This window comes from Podarcis bocagei (genome assembly GCF_964188305.1).
Source record: "Podarcis bocagei genome assembly, chromosome: Z".
Classification (NCBI taxonomy): Eukaryota; Metazoa; Chordata; class Lepidosauria; order Squamata; family Lacertidae; genus Podarcis; species Podarcis bocagei.
Genome location: NC_138140.1, coordinates 31,186,579 through 31,207,548, shown reverse-complemented (window position 1 = coordinate 31,207,548; position 20,970 = coordinate 31,186,579). Strand labels below are relative to the sequence as shown.

The 20,970-nt window shown below is 42.8% G+C and overlaps 1 long non-coding RNA gene across 1 annotated transcript; it reads left to right on the top strand.

The window, feature by feature from the left end:
* The first annotated feature begins 7,496 nt into the window (after nucleotides 1-7,496).
* LOC308579315 lies at nucleotides 7,497-20,765 on the top strand. The gene is made up of 3 exons (XR_014004408.1): nucleotides 7,497-7,685; nucleotides 15,792-15,857; nucleotides 20,340-20,765. It is a non-coding gene; the product is annotated as an uncharacterized lncRNA (long non-coding RNA).
* Nucleotides 20,766-20,970: the final 205 nt, after the last annotated feature.

Genomic DNA, 20,970 nt, shown 5'->3' with positions numbered 1-20,970 from the left:
CTGACCATTAGGTCCAGTTGTGGCTGTCTCTGGGGTTACGGCGCTCATCTCACTTTACTGGCTGAGGGAGCCGGCGTTTGTCCACAAACAGCTTCCAGGTCATGTGGCCAGCATGACTAAGCCGCTTCTGGCGAACCAGAGATGCGCACGGAAACGCCGTTTACCTTCCCACTGGAGCGGTACCTATTTATCTACTTGCACTTTGACGTGCTTTCAAACTGCTAGGTTGGCAGGAGCAGGGACCGAGTGACGGGAGCTCACCCTGTCGCAGGGATTCGAACCGCTGACCTTCTGATCAGCAAGTCCTAGGCTCTGTGGTTTAACCCACAGCGCCACCCACGTCCCATGACCGTGTGGGAGGCCAGACTATATTTTTTTGGGGGGGGGAAATAACGAATTCCTATGCCCCACAAATAACCCAGAGATGCATTTTAAATAAAAGGACACATTCTACTCATGTAAAAACACGCTGATTCCCAGACTGTCTGTGGGCCGGATTAAGAAGGCGATTGGGCCAGATCCAGCCCCCTGGGTCTTAGTTTGCCTACCCATGTTTTAGACTAAAAAGGCCATAACCCATGACCATTTGCAGTGCTGACTGGGGTTGCTTACTAGTCCAAAATATCAAGGGCATGAGGTTGGAGGAGGCTGCTTTAAAAGATGAAAATGTGTAGCATGAAGGTAATTTTTTAAACTAGCTCTGCCAAAATAGCTAGTTTTAATCCCATTCAGGAGTGCTGATTTCTCTTTGACAGCTATTTTTTCCAATAAGTGACAACGCTTCCAATAAATTATCTGAGCCAGTGGGGTTGTTGTTGTTGTTGTTGTTGTTGTTGTTGTTGTTGTTGTTATATTATTATTATTATTATTATTATTATTATTATTATTATTATTATTATTATTATTTTGCATCCCACTCATATGACTGGGTTGCCCCAGCCACTCTGGGTGGATTCCAGCATATATAAAAACAGTAAAACATTAAACCTTAAAAAGCTTCCCTATACAGGGCTGCCTTCAGATGTTTCCTAAATGTTATATAATTACTCATCTCCTTAACATCTGATGGGAAGGTGTTCCACAGGGTGGGGGCCACTACCGAGAAGGCGCTCTGCCTGGTTCCCTGTAACCTCACTTCTTGCAACTATACAACTTTTAGAAGACATCTGAAGGCAGCCCTGTATAGGGAAGCTTTTAATGTTTAGTGTTTTATGATGCTTTTATATTTGTTGGAAGCTGTCCAGAGTGGCTGGGGCAACTCAGTAAGATGGGTGGGGTATAAATAATAAAATTATTGTGATTATTACATGTCGCCATGTATATGGCTTTCCTTCCTTCCTTCACCTCCAGTCAGTCTTTCTTAGCATGTCCAATGTTAGGACTCTTTATACTCTTATACGCAGAATCACTTGGTTTGCCAGGTGGAATAATGAGCCCTGGGTTTCTTTATGCTTTCAACTAGTAGCCTTATGAGGCCACTCAGTTCTCCCCTCCACTGCAGTGACCACACCAAATTCCAACACAGTGATCCCACCCAAACAAGGACAATGTTACAATGTCACTGTGCCTGGCATGGTGACACCACTGGACATTAGCAAATAAAATTATGTGGATCGACACAGCCCACCCAATTTGGTTGATGATGAAGATGTGGCTGAGAACAATTACATGAGAGGCAATTTAAACCCATGTGGCAAAAATCACCAAAATTAGGAGTAGTTTTGGGCAGAAATGAAAACACTTAGAAGAGGTAGATAATAATTTTGGTTATTTTAATATAAGCCAATATGCTGGCCCAAGTAGGACTAATTCAGCCAGCTAGCCCTGGTGACTATCTAATGCCTAATGGATGGATTCCCCATAACTGATTTTTGAACTTTGAATTTTATTGTTATTCATGCTTTTATACTGCATTTTATGCTGCTTCTATGTTGTATTACAATTAAGTGTTTTAAATTTGTTGTTAGTGGGGTATAAATACAATATTATTATTATTAATATTATTATTAATATTATTAAGTCTTGCATTTTACTCACACTATTATCTTATTGTGGATACACCTTTAGAACAGGACAAAGAAACTGGTTATCTCTGTCCCTCCTATTCCCTATCTTGTCTCTTATCATGCCTCTGCAATTTTATTAATATGGTTTGTTTATCATGTTTTTGCCTCACATCTCAATCATATGATCCCCAAGGTGGCTTACAACTCACCACCTAGGAACATTACCATAACTGTAACATAAGCTATCAACACTGAAAATAAGAACTCCTAAAAAAGCAATGCAAAGACATAACATAGGAAGTACAAGTGTAAAAGCAAGCCAGCTTAATTCAATTAATCAAATGTCATTGAATGTTTGAGCAAAATGTACAGGGCGACACTTACAGTCACCCCAAAGTGGAAATGCATCACCAAAAACGACAACAAAAAGATGAAAGGCAGATATTCACATATAATTTGCATGTCGCACATTCATGGTTGTAGCCAAGTCCATTCTGTGTATAACCAACTTAGGTTCATTAATTTTCAGTGAGTCTACTCTGAGTGTAGGACATAGTTTGATACAGCTCATACATTAAGAAATCATAAGATAGAAATGGGATACATGTCACCATTGTGAGGAAGACTGTGACAAGGTGACCTATGTGCCATAATAATAATAATAATAATAATAATAATAATAATAATAATAGTAGTAGTAGTAGTAGTAGTAGTAGTAGTAGTAATAGTTTATTATTTATACCCCGCCCATCTGGCTGAGTTTCCTTAGCCACTCTGGACAGCTCCCAATCAAGTGTTAAAAACAATACAGCAGTCTGTTGTCCAGTTGGTAACTTCAAGGCTCCTGGCTATCCTTTCTTATAGTTCTTTAACTTTAGGCTTAGAGTAGACACTCTCTGGAATTGCTTTGAGGTTTTCCACAATCTAGTGGTGTAAAAATTTAGGAAATAAATAATAAAGTAAGATACACAACCACCAAAAGCCCCTGCCACCCAGTGGTTTTTAACCTGATGCCTAAACACTAATTTGGCAAATGGGAAGGGACATCCCTGTAGAAAAGACCTTTTTTCTGAAAGCTTCATGGTGGAACACTCAGAGCAGAGCTTCCATCTTAGCAAATGGAGCCAGGGTCCCTTCGACACTATTGCACTCTACTTTGCCTGGTGATATAGGCGACAGATGATTTCATGCACATTTTTGCAAGTGCTTTGGTTGCTCCCTTCCACGGCATTGTACATTGTGCATGACCATTGCACTGCCAGCACAGTGGTGTCATAACAAATGGAGATGGATTCATGTGGCAGGTGCTCTAGGGACCAGTCTAGAGCATTTGGCCTAGGGCTCCTAAGACCATCAACAGCTAAAAGAAATAGTAAAAGGTAACCTGACCATTAGGTCCAGTCGTGACCAACTCTGGGGTTGCGGTGCTCATCTTGTTTTATTGGCTGAGGGAGCCGGCATTTGTCTGCAAACAGCTTCTGGGTCATGTGGCCAGCATGACTAAGCTGCTTCTGGTGAACCAGAGCAGCGCACAGAAACACCATTTACCTTCCTGCTGGAGCAGTACCTATTTATCTACTTGCACTTTGTGCTTTCAAACTGCTAGGTTGGCAGGAGCAGGGACCGAGCAATGGGAGCTCACCCCGTTGTGGGGATTCGAACCACCGACCTTCTGATTGGCAAGTCCCAGGCTCTGTGGTTTGACCCACAGCGCCACCCGCGTCCCATACAAACACTTAATCTTCACTAGTAGGGGTGGATGAATCTGTTGCTCTCCACTACTCATACTCATTTTCCTAATCTTAATTTCAGTTCTCCACATTTCTACAATAATTTAGGGTCTCATCTCTCTCTCTCTCTCTCTCTCTCTCTCTCTCTCTCTCACATATCTCTATCTCTATCTCTATCTCTATCCCTACACACACATGAAAATTCATCAGCCTTTTAGTGCACATTTCTCCTAGTAAACCTTGTATGCATCTTTGACTAACATACCCCCTTTCTTTTACTAATATGCACTGTTTTTTGCAAGCAATCTTACTTAATACAGTGCATTTTAATGTTATTTTCATGAATACTTGCAATCTTATGCACACTTTACTCTAGCATATGCCTTTTTCTTCACATGGTTTGATTGCAGAACTGCATCATAAGAGTTTGAGAAGGTGTGGATTTTGAAGGTTAGTTGTGTTGGGTTTGCCTGTTTGAGTAGTGCAAATCAGGCAGTTTCCCATTAAAACGTAAATGAAATTGAATTTCTCCTCCATCCCTGTTGGCAGTTCTCACTTTTGTGGCCATTGCTGCCTTAACGTTACAATTCCAATGTTCATGAGAAGCTACAGTGGCGTAGCGTGGGGGGTGCAGGGGGGGCCGTCCACACCCGGCGCAACATCTGGGGGTTAGGGTTAGGGGGCGCAAATCCACGGGTTAGGGGGCGCAAATCCACGGGTTAGGGGGCGCAAATTACTTGCCTTGCCCCGGGTGCTGACAACCCACGCTACACCACTGAGAAGCTATATATATAAACCCCTGAGTGAATTAGGACCCAAGAACCACAAGAAGCACCTTCCTTGCTACCAGCTAACTTGGGCATTACAATCTGTGGGAAGTGCCCTGTTTATATGGAAGCCAGGAGGAGGATGTCATGGGAAATGGCATTCTCAGTGGCAGTGGTCCAGCTTTGGAATTCACTCCTAGGGGATACCTGCTGGTGGCCTTAAAACCAGTTTAAAACATTCCTGTTTGTCGAGGTGTTTGGTTCTTAAATGTTCTGTGTCACGGTGCGTAGTCCCTTAGTGAATTATGCTATGTTTTATTTATTAAAGAGTGATTTTTATTTCTGTGTTACAGTGGTACCTCGGGTTAAGAACTTAATTCATTCTGGAGGTCTGTTCTTAACCTGAAACTGTTCTTAATCTGAGGTACCACTTTAGCTAATGGGGCCTCCTGCTGCTGCTGCGCCGCCACGGCACAATTTCTGTTCTCATCCTGAAGTAAAGTTCTTAACCCGAGGTAATATTTCTGGGTTAGCGGAGTTTGTAACCTGAAGCATCTGTAACCTGAAGCGTCTGTTACCCGAGGTACCACTGTATAGATGAAGGGTGGTAAAGAAATAAAAACAACAACAACACATTGGCTGTCAGGAGCTCTCCAGGGTTTTAGACAATGGGCGTTTTGAGACCTACCTGGAGATGGTAGGGATTGGACCTGGGACCTTCGACATGCAAAGCTTATGCTCTCCCACTGAGTTATGACCCTTCCTCTCTGCTTTGCCTGTATGCATATTTAATAGACAAATAGAAACAAGCAGGCACTGCACCGATTGAGATATAGCTGGGGTACATGAAGCATGAAGGAGTTTCTCCCCACGCGACCCCTTCTACTTTTCATGAGTTTTCAGTGCTCCAGCTTCCCTGCAGAGTAGGGAATGGGACCAGTTTTCTCTTGCTTGGCATCTATACAGGATTATTTTCCCTTCCAATAGCCTTTTCCGTGGAGAGAAGACATTACTATTTATAGAGCACAGTATGTGTACACAGCATGAGTCCCACTGGCAGATCAGGCAAGAATATCTCTAGTTTAGAGGAAGCTGGGTTTCACTTCACTAGCTGTGGCTTAAGCAGAAGTCTGCCTGCACCTTGTGTGCAGAGGCCCAGTGCATCAAGATAAAATCACACCTGTCTGACTGAAAAGCTACCCCCCAAAGAAAAGAAAAACATAGGGAGCTGTTTAGTCACAACATTGGTCCATTTAGCTCAGTGTTCTCTACACTAACTTGCAGCAGTTCTTCAGGATTTTAGGCAGGGTTTTCCCTCAATCCTACCTGGAGATGCCCCAGATGGAACCGGGGATGTTCTTCATGCAATACAGAGGCTGTACAGCCGAGTTGTGCTATCTGTGGTGGGTAGATTGAAGGGATGTGGGATAAATGTAATTTTCACATTTCTTAACACAATATGCAGCTGAAACACATCTATCCTTCAAAATTCACACTCCTCTGAATTTTGCAATGCCGTACTCAAACCAAAAAAACATTATATCAAAAAAATCACATAGATTATGGGGAAATGTAGCAATAATGAATGTGTTGGTGAAAATAACGTACCAATCTTCCATTATATTTGGGCAAATCAACAATAGTTTTGTTTTGTTTTTTGTAAGAACTTCTCCCATAGTTAAGTGCACATTTTTTCTAATAAGTTATTCCAAACATTTACAGTGTTTTATCTTATTTTTAAATTTAAATTTAATTTTATGAGATCTACCTTCTCCTACCTCCTTCACATTCCAGTTTCAGTATTAGTACAAGTGAATTTAATGCATTTTAAAAAAATAATCAGTGTAATTCATTTTGGAGGAATCTGCCACAGCACAATCAGATGCCTTCATCTGCCCCAGCTGCAACAAAACATGTCTCATCCAGCAGGCACAGTTTGACTTCACCTCCAAAGGTGCACTCTTCAATTGTCTCTTGAGGCAGACGGATGCGAAAAACAAAACTGACTTGAAAGCTTGTGTCATCGTTAAATGTCTAGTTGCTCCCCTAAAATATATTAGCTCAACATACACCAAAATGGAAGCCAGAGAAGGAGGGGCTTGATATAATTGTGGATCTAAAACAGTCACCCATGCTGGATTGTACATCATTAAATGGAAATGATGCAATTACTACACTCAATAGTTTTGTTGTGTGCATGTGTGTGCACGAGAAAGAGAGAAAACAGTTACATGCAATGGTGTGCGCACAGTTTGTTTGTAGGTTGATGCCTATGAAACCATCAGCTGATATATATTAACAAGCATTTTAACTGTGCTCAATCACTAGGCAGGACATTATCTTGTCTATTTGCATAGGACAGCAAATCTATCCATTGCACTAGTTTGCAAATTCCTACTGTTTATTTTCAACGCCTCTTTCATCTGCATTTAAGGTGCTCTGGGCTCCGCAGTTTCAAGTACCGATAGGAATCGCATGAGAAGTACCCTAGTTTGTTAAGCCCTCTTGAGTCCTCCCCCTCTTTTTTTAAGCATCTTTAGTTCTCCAATGCAAACGGTTCCTCAAATCTATTCAATGTGTTCTGAGCACTGTGCTCCCCCCCCTCCACAAAGCATTCAGGGATCCTGCATCCGAACAGTTAATTTGCACTATGCTCTGTTTCAAGAAAAAGGAAAACTGTCACCCTGTCATTTTAGAGTCTGACACTAAGCTTGTCAAAAGAGACAGCTGTTAAAATGAATTACTGTTGACATGCAGAGAAATGGCCCCAGCCAGATGTAAAGGACATCTGCGGCAATGAAGTGGTACAGGGTGGCTTTTAAAATGTGGTCATACTGGTATTTGAATAGACCGTCTATGGCGTTAAAACATGGCCTTGACTCAGACTGTTTAAAGCAGTGAACCAGAGCCAATGAAAAATGGCCAAGAAGTGCTGATCTGTTGCCGTATCCATAACTTATGCCTGAATATGAAAACAGCTCTGAATTGGAGCTATTAAGCCCTTATCTTGTATCTGGGAGGATGTAGACTTAAAAACGCAGCAGGGAAGATTTTGTGTTTCCAGGCTCTCGAATCTGGGGAGAGGCGAGGCATAAATTCATGAGGTGGATTATGCTGCCAAATAAGTTGGTTTGTCTTCTCTGAACGAATGCCCAGGTTGGAATTGCAAGGGCATTAAAAAGGTGGGCTGATTGCATCTAGGAACATCCGCAGATAAGTCCTGCTTTCATTGCCTTTCTCTTCCCCTCCCCTCTCTTTTTCTGTATGTGTGTAAGGCTTGATAGAGAAAGAGCTTGAGCTTAATGTATTTACTTGGGGGTTAGTGCTATCAGATTTGGAGCTTAGGATCACAGACAAAAATCAAATTAAAAAATTGAAATCCCTTGTATATGGGAAACCTAGTTCCTTTGGTCTACACTTTGGTCTGCATAGTTAACAAGTTCTGTGGAGGAAAGAAAATTCAGATACTAAATTCAGATAGATAGATAGATAGATAGATGATATAGATGATAGATAGATAGATAGATGATAGATAGATAGATAGATGATAGATAGATGATAGATAGATAGATAGATAGATAGATAGATAGATAGATAGATAGATAGACAGACAGACAGACAGACAGACAAAAATACACATAAAGATATAAACCTATACCAAACAGTAGGAACACATATGAAACAGTAGCCCTTGTGGTTATTTTCTCTTATCTATATGGCAGGAGCAAGGAAGTTTTTATTCATTCCAAGGGCAACATTCACTTCTTAGGTTACCTTCCATGTACCACAGGGCTTGAAACAAAAGTGGACAGAGAGATTAATATCATTGTATGTTACATTCTGCTGCCGTCATTTCCCTGACCATGTTTTCAGTCAGGGTACAAAGGGGCGTGTAGGGGCACCCTCACGTTCAAGTAAGGAGCTGCCTGGCCCCAAGGTTTATTGTTGCAATCCTTTGGTTATCGGGGCAGCAGCCCAGATGTGGGAAACACCTTTTTTCCAGGCTAAAGGCCACATTCCATTTTGGGTAACCTTCCAAGGGCCACATACCATTAGTGGGTGGAGCCAGAGACAAAAGTGGGAGGAGCAGACAATCTGAGTTTTATCTAAGCATAGAAGGCTAGTTTCTACATGCTCTCAACGACCCCTCTCTAGCCTTCATCCAGGCATCCCCCACAAAGGTTCCCCATTCTGTACAGCTGCAATTTATTTATTTTCTTCATGGTGTGTGTGTGCATATATATATATATATATATATATATAGAGAGAGAGAGAGAGAGAGAGAGAGAGACAGGTTTTCTTTCATAATCAGTGTGCACAAGGAGGGTGTTTGGCTCCCACGTGGTCTCCTAGCCAGACTTCCTCATCTTTAGAAAGATTCCTATGTGCCCTCAAACCATGTCCTGGGGTGGTCATACCTGTGCATGATGTGTTAGGTAGGAAGTTGGTGGTGCAGCTGGTGGTGCTGCCTATGTTTGTGGAAAATCCCCAGGCAGCTATGATCACTGATGAAGCAAATTCCTTCCTTCCAGCATCTAATTCTCCACAAAGCAGTGATGTGTACATGCTCCATTTCTCTTAATGCCAGGAGCCACATCCACACAAGGATGTGCGGGGTGTTGCGGGAGGGGGTAGTACCTCTGGTGGGGGGCATGTCATGCTCCTTCTTCAGTAATTTGTCCACCTTTGGTTCCCATCCTGCACTCAGCTCTCAACTGGAGCCAGTGCCGGATTAAACCCTGTGGAGGCCCCTAGGCAGTGGAAATCTCGGGGGGGGGGCTCACAAATTATCTCAAAGCTTCTACTGGGCTACTTGTGAATATTCTGCTAGGATCTGGAGTCAGCGGGAACGCGTGACACACTTACCCACAAAAAGCTTCGTATCTGGAGGTTTCACGTGTGCACGCTCTAGTGGGATAACATTGAACTAAGAAAGCTTGATTGTAATTTTCTTTCTAGATCAAATCAATATTATTTTGATCTGTTGTCATGGGGCCCTTAAAAGGTGTGGAGCCCATAGGCCGGTGCCTACTCTGCCTATTTGGTAATCTGGCACTGCCTGTGGCTCCCAGAAGCATGCAACAGTGGCCACAATCCAGGAACTGCTTCGACTGACTGCCTAAACCAGATGAGGGTAGCCGATGGGTCTCAAACCCTTAGTGAGATAGGAACTTCCCCTGCATGCAGAGACAGGCTCTGGAAGATTGAGCAGACGAGACCAACAGTGGGTCCAACAGTCAAGAAGGCAGGTTCTGTACGTGCTGTAGAGGGAAGTGAGGGGCAGATGGGGCTCATCAACCTGGAAAGGTAGCCCATCTAGGAGAAAGAAAACTCTGATCCTAAACCTCTGCTGCCTTGTAGGATATCTTTGGGAGAATAAAAGGCTATGGAGTAAACCCTACACAAATCTGGAGTGGAGTCCCTAAGATGGCGTCTTGTACGCCTTGTACGCCTACTTCCTTCAGCCAAGCTTGTGCCAAATACATTGCTCTGATTTCCTTTGGACCACATCAGTGAGGCCAAGAGTGGAGTCTTGTCATCTGGGCAGCCCATGGAAGTCACTTCGGTGCTGCTAACACAGCGATTTGACTTCATCCCTGGAGGGCAGAGGCATACTCCATAGTTTCTTGATACAGATGGATGCCACAAACCAACAACACCTACACTATACATTCAAAGCACTATCATTCTCCTTTGAACAATCAAGGGAAGTGTAGTTTGTTAAGGGTGCTGAAAGTTGCTAGACAACCCCTATTCCCCTCATAGAATTATGATTCCCACAGTCCAACAGGATTGATTGTGAAACCACTCTGAGAATTATAGCTTGGGTGGGTGTATCTTCTACCATCTTTCAGCATCTTACCAGACTATAGTTCCCAGGATTCTTTGAGGGGGCAAGCTACAACTGTTAAAATGGTATCGTAGTGCTTTAAATGTATGGTGTGGATGTGGCCATGGGCTGCTCTGCATTGGCAGCACATTGTCCAGCATGGAAAGGCTGGTGCAAAATTCTGGATAGTGGTTGACAGGCAATCTTCCTCACTCCCCCCAGCCTGTTTCACTGTAGCTTGAATTGCTGAATAAATGCAGGATTTTTGATTGCATAATCTTCCACAAACAAATAAAAGTGGGTAAAATCACTGTTCCTCATGGGATCACTCACAGGCAGCAGACCATCTTGGGGCATCCAGTGTTGTACACACACCCTCCCTTTTAATCGCCAAACCTTTCATGGTTTGTGGAAGCCATTCACTCAGAGTACTGTATGAAGAAAAGATCAACAACTTCAACACAAACTCTGATTATATCTACTACAGTAACTGGTTTACAGAAGCAAGACTCCCTGTGGGTAGCCTTTCAGTAAGGCAACCCAAGCAGGGTCTTTTTTCTTTTCTTTTTTTAAAGGAAGGGAGACAGAGTTTGCTTATTTATCTTGCTACTTAGCACATCATGCAATTTCTTTGACATGAATTAATTCCCTCTGTAAAATGTCCCCTGTAATAACTAACATTGTCGCCACATTGTCCAACTGGAGGAAGGATTAATTAAATGAAAAGGGGCCAAGAGGAAGTTCTAACTTCTGATTACTTGTGACCCAGATATTTAGTACTCTCCTTATGCTGAGGCCTCAGGTGTTCCAGGAAGGATGTTTCTTCCACCACCCCCTTTAACCTTGAAACAAGGCAAGTTCAGACATCTCTGAGGGCGGTCATTTTTCTTATTTGCTCCAGATCCCCTTCAATTCATCATCAATATCCACAGGAAATAATCATCTCTTTATACTTCATATTCCTCTAAGCTCTGCAAGGCTCTTGTTATGATTGCTTTCCAGCTGTTTTTCCTCCCTTTCTCCTACAGAAAAAAATTCCATGTGAAGAATTTCTGGTCACTTACCAGTTGCTGATTGATACCTGCCAGTAAATGCCAACTTTGACCACCTTGAATGGAGATTTTGGTTTAGATAGTCCTTGATGCTCTAAATTATCATCCTTCTTTCTTTGGGAAGGTCTTGAGGTTCTCCAGCTTAAACGCTTGACATGAACAGTTTTTAGCTCCCATGAAGGGCAGAGGTTAACAACAGTGAATCGGTTCAATGCTCTCTTGTTCTGAGTTGCTCTGTGAAGCTGGTCTGTGGTTAGATTTTAACAAGTTTTGCGTCCCAATTAGGTTGCAACGTTTGTAGCGCAAACCATCTTTGCATAATATAATAAAGGGCATATTGTTGTTGTTTTGCAAGGCTGGAAAGTGAGAAAGCAAACACCACTGATGGTAAGACTCATAGATCTTCACCCTGATTTTGGAACTCTATCAAACCAAAGGCCCCTCCCCTGCTAGAAAAACAAAGAAATATGTACTTTGGGCACTCCTCAGTTTATGGACACACACATGGCTACTGCAGTTCATTAGTCCTCAAGGCAAAGCTCCCATTTTTGTTATTGCAGTTTTGCATTCATGCAAAGGGGAGCAGGAGGGCTGATCTTGTTGACCAGGATAGAAAAGAGATCAGTGATGTGACTGCCCTATTCAACTCAACCCAACCTTCTCTATCCATATTATTATTAATCAGATTTATTACCCTGGGATACCTTGACCCCTGGGATACCTTGCAACTCTACAATTCTATTGAAACAGTTAAATCACAGTCAAGAGAATAGGGCTGTAAGTCCCGGAAGACCTGCTCCCTGCCTTGTAGGTTTTTTCCCACTTGGCCTGGGTGAAGCTGCTTAACAGAATCTTGGGCTAGGGTATTGTTTGGGTAGTTTTGTTGGGAAGGAGGTTGTTGCTGTTGTTGGTTTTTGTATCTTTATTTTAGATTGTTCAGTTTTGTTGTGCCTTTTAATGTTTTATTTATTATTACTACAGTTCCTATGTTGTAGTTATGTATTTTTTCATGTTGTTAACTATCTTGAGCATGGTTTGAACTGTGGAAAGGTAGCGTAGAAATACAATTATGTATGTGCATATGTATGTATGTATGTATGAAGAATATATATAAAGTGTTGCACATTGGGGTTGCATTTTCCTGAGTTGCTTCATTACTCCAGCACAGCAGTCTTTGCCTTAGTAAGTTGACCATCAAATCACGCTGCTGGAGAAATAAAGCGCTTCCAAAACGTTTCACAGCATAAATCGAGGGTGGGGAGCTGAAAATTTCAGGAGAGCCAGAGCCAGAGAAACTGGCCAGGCAATGTCAAAAAGCCAGTAATTTCCCACTGAGTCATCATACATCTCAAGAAGGTTTATGAACAGAAGGCTGCCAGAGTCAGAAATGATGTCACTTAAGATGGAGGATTGTCATAGTCCAACGCTGGATGATGCAGGGAAATTATTGATGACAACCAGGGCAGCTGGAAGAAAGCAATACAGTCGCTTTAGCAATGCAGCAGCAGAAAAATGAATAAACTGGTGGGCAGGCGGAAGCAGTGGTGGAGCTTCATGCTCCGGCACAGGGGCGTAGTGGAGAGCAGGCAGGGGCAAGGCTGGCGCGTGTCCTGGGGTCATGACATGCCACCTGTGGGGGTGTGGCGCCCAGCACGGGTGGGGGGGCAGCCACGATAGCACCCACCGGGATCGCTCTGCCGGGGGCAGTGCGTTCCCCCCCACTCTTCTTCCTCCAGTGGGTGGAAGTACAGGAAGCCCATGAGCCTGCCAACTGTGAAAGACACAGGCAACAGAAAAATCCCTTAGCTGGCATTTATTTGTGTAGATTGGGTGTACAGAATTTTGTGGGAGCCCCAAAGCACCTGACAGTACTGTTATATAATGCAAGTACGGTAATATCCAGTGTGCTTTGTAGCATAACATTATCACACATAGAAAGAAAACACAACACACACAAACAAACAGGAACTTACAGTTTAAATTTCTACAGTACAGAAAACAAAACAGAGGGAGGAAATTGTAGAGTGGAATGGGAGGTGCATGTTTACTAAAATGCACATACTAGGCAGAAATGTGCATAGGAAATGCATACATCAGTGAAAACAGCATACAAAAATGCATTATATTAAAAGAAATTGCTTGCAAAATCATGCACATTAGTCAGACTGCAGGCAAAAATGTTTTTTAACAATAGAAGAAATCCACAATAAAATATTGAAGAAATTTCATGAGGATTTTTTTTTTTAATGCAAATCTGGAGGACTGTATTTAAGACCAGAAAAACAAGAAACAGAGAGAACCAAATTTGACAGATCCTTCCACCATGGTAGTTCTACATACACTGGGCAAGAGAAACCCTTAGCAGGCACGACGCACACAACCAGCAAAGCCGGCCCAATATATTTTGCTGTTTGTGGTGGCAACCCCCACCCACAATAAGACAAGGAACATGGAACCCAAGGCCAGCTGAGACAGAAGATCCCAGAAGTGTTCTTCTTCATCATCTCTAGCGGGGAAGAACATACACTACAATAAATTAAAGGAAGTAAAGAATTTGCTGCATTTCTTGACAACCAAAACCATTGCCTCACTTTGTCTAATAGTAGGGTGGGTTTTGTTCCCCCAGACAGATGCACTCCAATTATAAGCCCTCTTTCTGCACGAGCACCTTCTCACTCCCTCTCAAACACAGGTGTACTTTCTCCTCAGCTGGAGGGGTATCACCTCTTTCAAAAATACAGAGATCCCCAACCATCAGTCATATGCTCCCAGTACTGAAACATCAACCATCTTAGACCATTAACCAACAACCTGCCCAAGAAATGGTCAGCCAATAATGTTTTATAAAGTACTCTTGGTGTCTTATGTATTGCACAGTAAGAAAAGCAGATTGCAGGATTTGTCTCCAGGCCTCTGCTCTAAAAAGACTTAAAATGAGAAAAGCATGAGACATGAGTAGTAGAAAAACAGTCCCCCGTTTTCTTCAGGGACTGGAAATATTTTGTGGGAAGATTTGAGGCAAATTTTGGGCCAGCCTCAGTCTAAACCCAGCAAAAGGGGAAGAGGTTAGCAGGATTATATTGGCAGGGTTAGAAAGGCGAAGGGAACAAGCCCAGTTCAGGTTGGTTGCATGGCTCATTAGAGATTTACAATTTCTTTGCCTCCTATCTCTCCTGGTTAATGCCACGGGACTGGGAGCCCCTGCGGTGGAGAGGCTGGTGTTTGCTACCTCAATAGCAATAGAAGCTTTGAGAAGGATTTTAGCAATATGAGTGGAAAAATTCCCCATGCAGTGTCTTTAATGCTGCTATCCCTTGCTGAGCTGGAGCTGGTATAATTCTTCATCTGTGCAAATAGGGAGGGAAACTGGGGCATTAAGCTGCGATTGTTTGATGAATTCCTGCAAGCAAAGATGAATAAATTGCATAACATTCCCTTTGAATTGTTATGATCAGAAAGCTGAAATTAAGTTATATTATTCGGCTCAGAGAGGCAAGGATACCAACTTGCTTATAGATGTGAGGATTTAAAAATGTGCTAAATGGCCATCAGAGGGAATTTTGCCATTGCTTTTATGTTTGGAGAATCACTGCTGCCACTGGCTTCGAAGAGATGAGGGAATAGACCCAAAGGTTCCCCTCCTCTGAAAATACATCTCCTTCTATAGGTGAAAGATTCTTGCTCTTGGGGATAGGGAACCTTTAGATCCAGTTTATTGAAAAGCTTCATTAAGTTGAATTCTACAAATGACTGAGTTCATGAGGTTTAGTGTCGGCATGAACCAACTCATATGCAAGCAACTTGCCATCTATACCCACCCTCCATTTAATACCACCCCTTGTTGTTTTTTTAAGGTCTTACCATTGCTTCTTTTTTTTTAAGGGGGAAGAGCATGCCCAACAATGAAAAGTTGAAAGCAGATGGGAAGAAAACAGCACAATTTGCCAAATGCGAACACACACTCAACCACCCTACCCCACCTGCTAGAAGCCACACTAGTACAAGCAAACACAAAAGACACAGAAAGAAAATCAGTAGAGAGAGTTCACTGAAGCACAGCCTATAGTTTTTTGTTTCTTTGCAAGGCTGGAACTGCAAAATCAGGATTGTTCAGTTGTCAATTACTAGGTGTGGGCACAAGCTTCTGTTGCCTCATGGGGAGGGGGAGTTTCACAAATTATGTGGGTCTGACATATTGAGCTGTAGTATCTTGAGGTTGGATCCAGAAAAGCTGTGGGCAGAAGGAAAATATTTGACCTTAGTGGACCCAGCTGTAGTCATACACGAACCAGTTATTACTGGACCAGACTACTGTAGCGCCCTCTCTGGAGGACAGTCTCTGAATATAGTGCACCAAAATTCTTCTCATCCTTTGTTGTTGTTTCTGCTGTTCTTATTTTATATAGCACCATCAAACTTTGCCCAGAAGGCTTGTAGTCTGTCATTCAGCACAGAGGAGACAATAAAGAAAGGTAAGGGGACTGTATGCCATTTCCCTTCTGCACTCATGCTTTTGACCCAGTGGTAAAACACCATGTAAAGTAGAAGCTTGGTATAGTCATATGTGCATTCATGTCCAGATAATCATGCAATGGGGGGCTGGAGCAGCCCCCCCACCTCCAGTACTAATGTCACTGCACTGACCATCTCATGAATTGAGTAGGGATGAAGGAGAAATATGGTTTGGCTAGCATGTTAATGCAAACTTAACTTTTCTGCAACAATATGTGTTCTGAAGTTCAGTCATCCTTTGAACTTTTCATTTCCATGGATTTTGCAATTTAGTTCTCCAATCAAATATAAAAGGTGCAAAAATAGATATGTGTTATGGGAAAGTGTGCATTAAAATGCATATAATATACAAATATGCATTATTAGGAGAATTTGTTTGGGGAAATATGTGTATCAGGCAAAATTGCATACAGAAGTATGCATATTAGGATAAATATACACAGATATGCTGATGGGGACTCTTTTTCTTTTAAGCAGACTGTTGAAGAAATGTGGTGAACTGAAAATAAGACTGGGAAAATGTGTAACAGAGAAAAATCAGAATTGATAGGCTTGACTATCCCAGGTGTTGAGTGGAATATGTGTTAAGTTGTGGGTGAACATATCAGATGACACAGCGATTCTTCAAACACCTCTTGTTTATTCACAGGCCAGGACAGAACTGAACTGAAGGGTTCAGCCAGCCTGCTTATATAGAGCTCCACTACAATGCAACTGTAACCACTTTCTGTAACTATCCAATCACTGAATGTCACTTTTGATCCCTTATTTGCATAACTATCTACAGTATCCCCCTGCTGGCCCAGGGTGAGAACTTCAGTACATAACAATATGCTCCTGTTTAAGCACTCCACATAACTGAGACTGGCCACTTATTATGGTCTAATATTGTAGAGTACCTGCTTGTGTATAACTGGACACCAATGAATGAAATTTGATTGCTGACTTGATGCTGTTCACCACCAACGCCCCCCATCTCTGATCCTTAACTTTTAGATATCTGAATAGTGGGGGCCCCCAGCTTTGAACTGCTCTATTTTCTCAAGTGTATGTTGCACCAATATTGCTGGGATTTTCAGCACCTGGTGAACCTGTCACTATTCATCAATGCTTTTGATGAAAGTGGTACCCATTGTTGAGCTGATGTAGCTAGGCTGCTAGTATAGTATTGGTTTCACATTAGTTTGTATTTAATTGAAACATTGCTTTATTGTATTGTTTTGATGTTATTTCTTACTCTGAGGTTGAGAAGAGTGGGTTATAAATAATGTAAATAAAATAAATAAATTTGTAAGGTGCCCTTACATTTCTGTTCTAAATTATGTTATGAAGTACTAATGGTGACTCGCTGAGATGCAACCATTTGGCCACTTCATTCATAACTGCTATGAATGTTCATTTATAATGTGGTAGCTTTCTCTTCAGTATATTGAACTTATTCCATAAGTTCTATTCATCTCCCGACAAGAATCCAGGCAAAGAGGCAGAGCTAGGATAAAGAAATAAAGACAGATGGCTCTTAATTACAAAGGTGAAATGCCAAATTAAATTTGAGGCTCCCCCCAATCACTTTAAAAATAGGACACTGACTTGGTTTACTTTGTAGGCAAAGGTGAACATTTCCTGAATTATAATCTTCCAGTGGAAACATTCTTGCTTCCATTGTTCAGAAAGAGATTATTTTAAAACATTAATGAGACTTTCAATATTTGGAATGAGAAGGAAGTATCCTCATTTTTCTTGTTTGTTTTTGTTTACTTTAAAAAACCCCCACAGATTTGTATTGAACAGTATTGAAAAACACCAGTTAATGTTTAAATTTAATTTTAATCAAAAGTCTTCATATAAACACTTAGGTTCCATCTGCACTATACATCTAAAGCAGTATACAGTCATGTCTTGTTTTGCAGCCGGGATCAGTTCCAGAGCCCCAGCCGCTAGCCGAAAAGGACACAGGGCAAAGTGCTGCATCTGCGCACGTGCGCGGAGCAGTTTGCACTTCTGTGCATGCGTGAAGCACGATTTATCGCTTCTGTGCATGCATGAGCGGCAAACCTGGAAGCAACCCATTCTGGTACTTCCGGGTTTGCCACGGATGTTCGCTGGAATGGACGCTAGACAAGGCGGACATTCGCGGAGGTATTACTGTAATACCATTTTAAACAGTTATAGCTTCTCCCAAAGAATCCTGGGAACTTTATTATGTTCAGGTTGCTGTGAATTGTTAAAAGGTAAAGGTAAAGGTACCCCTGCCCGAAAGGGCCAGTCTTGACAGACTCTGGGGTTTGTGCGCCCATCTCACTTTATCGGCCGTGGGCCAGCGCTGTCCGGAGACACTTCCGGGTCACGTGGCCAGCGTGACAAAGCTGCATCTGGCGAGCCAGCGCAGCACACGGAACGCCGTTTACCTTCCCGCTGGTAAGCGGTACCTATTTATCTACTTGCACCCAGGGGTGCTTTCGAACTGCTAGGTTGGCAGGCGCTGGGACCGAGCAGCGGGAGCGCACCCCACCGCGGGGATTCGAACCGCCGACCTTTCGATCGGGAAGCCCTAGGCGCTGAGGCTTTTACCCACAGCGCCACAAAACTCCTATTCCCCTGACAGAGCTACAGTTCTAAGTGTAGGTTAACAGTCGATCCCTTTGGAAGTTGTAGCTCTGTGAGGGAAATATGGGTCTCCTAACAACTCTCAGTACCTGTAACACACCACATCTCCCAGAATTCTTTGGGGGAAGCCAAGTCTATTTAAAGTGGGATCATAGTACTTTAAATGCATAATGCAGATGCAGCATGGGTGAAAAAAATAGCCTACTTTGCAAAGGTAAAATTTGCACATGTTGTTTTGCCCACTTTTGCTTATGTCCCCACCTACCATGGCATGTGGATTCCAAAAGGAATGTGACCTTCTGATTAAAAAAGTTTCCACATCCTTGGTCTAACCTTTCAGGGCAAGTAGTTTCACATACATGTTTTTGTGATGGAAAACCCCTGTCACACGTTGCAACAAAGCGTGCCTCAGAAGGCCGTCACAAGATGCTCTCAATAGTAGATCTCAAAAATGAATTGCAGAATTGTTAGCAGGAAGGGCTGTCATATGTCCAGGTCTCCCCGGACACACCTGAGATTCGTCCATCAGAAACAGCCAGATGTATGGCAACCCTTGTCAGAAGTGTTGATTTTTTGGAGAATTTCCTTAAAGATGGCTCAAAAATAACTTTTGTGTCCAGGCTTTTTGAAATACGGCAATCCCACCCAGAGGGTCATCTAGTCCAACCCTTTGCAATACAGTGCTACCTCAGGTTACATACGCTTCAGGTTACATACGCTTCAGGTTACACGCTCCGCTAACCCAGAAATGATGCTTCAGGTTAAGAACTTTGCTTCAGGATAAGAACAGAAATCGGGCTCCAGCGGTACAGCAGCAGCAGGAGGCCCCATTAGCTAAAGTGGTGCTTCAGGTTAAGAACAGTTTCAGGTTAAGAACAGACCTCCCGAACGAATTAAATACTTAACCTGAGGTACCGCTGTACAGGAATCCTGTCCACAGCTACTCCTGGTGGGGCTTGAACCACCAACCTTCTGGTTAATAGCCAGGCACAGTGATCCACTGCACAACCTGAGGTTCTAAGATTCATACAGGAGAAGGCAGCCTTGCAAGTCCCAATCTGGATTAGGGCTTTCAAAGTTAAATTTTGTCAGAATCTTGAATTGCAGTCCATGCCAATAGATGCTTGTGACTGTGTTGCAGGAGCGGTTCACATGGAAGGGCAGAATCACAGAGTTGCCCTCTCAACAGTGGTGTCCCTGTTGCTTACCTGAGTGGTGCAGGGGAGGGCAGTGGTGAAACTGAAGTTGAGTGAGTACACTGCCCAAGACAATCTGGCACAATTGCTGGTATGCCCACACAACCTCAACCTCACCACCACCCTACACACCCACACCCCACACCAACATCTAACTAAGCAGCAGTGGCACTACCCTCCCAAGCTGGCCACTCCTGCTTGCATTGTGTGATGAACCACAGAAATGCAGGTGGCAACCTTCTTAGTGAATAATTTTCTAGACTCACTCCACCTTAGGGGAACAGCCAAAGCTCAGTGTCTGAGTGTCTATTTTCCATTCAGAAGCTCCTAGGTTCCATCCCTGGCATTTCCATGAAGGGCTGGGAATATCCTCTGCCTGAAATCCTGGAGAGCTGCTGACAGTCAATGTAAACAATACTGACCTAGGTGGAGCAATGGTCGGACTTGCCATGGGGCAGCTTCCTAGAGTGGCCCACCCAGGCTGATCAGTGGCTCCTTATGAACAGAAAGAATATAAAGAGTTTCCTTTTTCCAGGCTTGCTTCAGCAACATGGTTTTCATGAGCACTGGTGTGCTTTTTTATTTATCTTCTTGCTCTTTGCCCTGACTCTTGGCTTATTCTCTGATCTTGTCTTCCAGATTTTCCTTCAGCCCTTTCTTCTGGAGTGCTCATTGTCTTTGCCTCCTGGTTAGCCCTTCGCTTTGGCTTGCTCTACAGCTTTTCTTCATTGGCTCCTCCCTCATTTCTTACAGCCACCCATGGCCCAAACCTGACACCCTGTTTGTCCATCACCCACCCCCAACTGATGTTGTTGTTAGATTGAATTACACTGAATGCATCTACAAGCTGCTTCTACACATATACTAGTGTTTGTGTATAGCTGCTTGATTTGTATAGCTCAACTATTGTGTACCTGGGTACATGGACTCTATAGTTCTTGAATACTACATGTGATTAACTGTACAGACATACAACTCCACTATTTGTGCACACAGGTACACATATTATGCCTCCTGTTACTGTTCATCAAGGTTAAGAATGCATGGAATTCTAAATTGATATGAATGTTGACATAAATAAATGCTTGCTTGTCACAGTTATAAAAGCAAGTATTGTATCTGTTTGCCTGCCTGCCTGCCTACTTACACAAGTAAACACACACACACACTTTCCTTCCCTCCAAAGGAGGAAATGAATATCATGGAAGACATACACACAAAAACCAGTGCATTTTGTTCTTATGCACAGCAATGCACCTATATCGCTCCT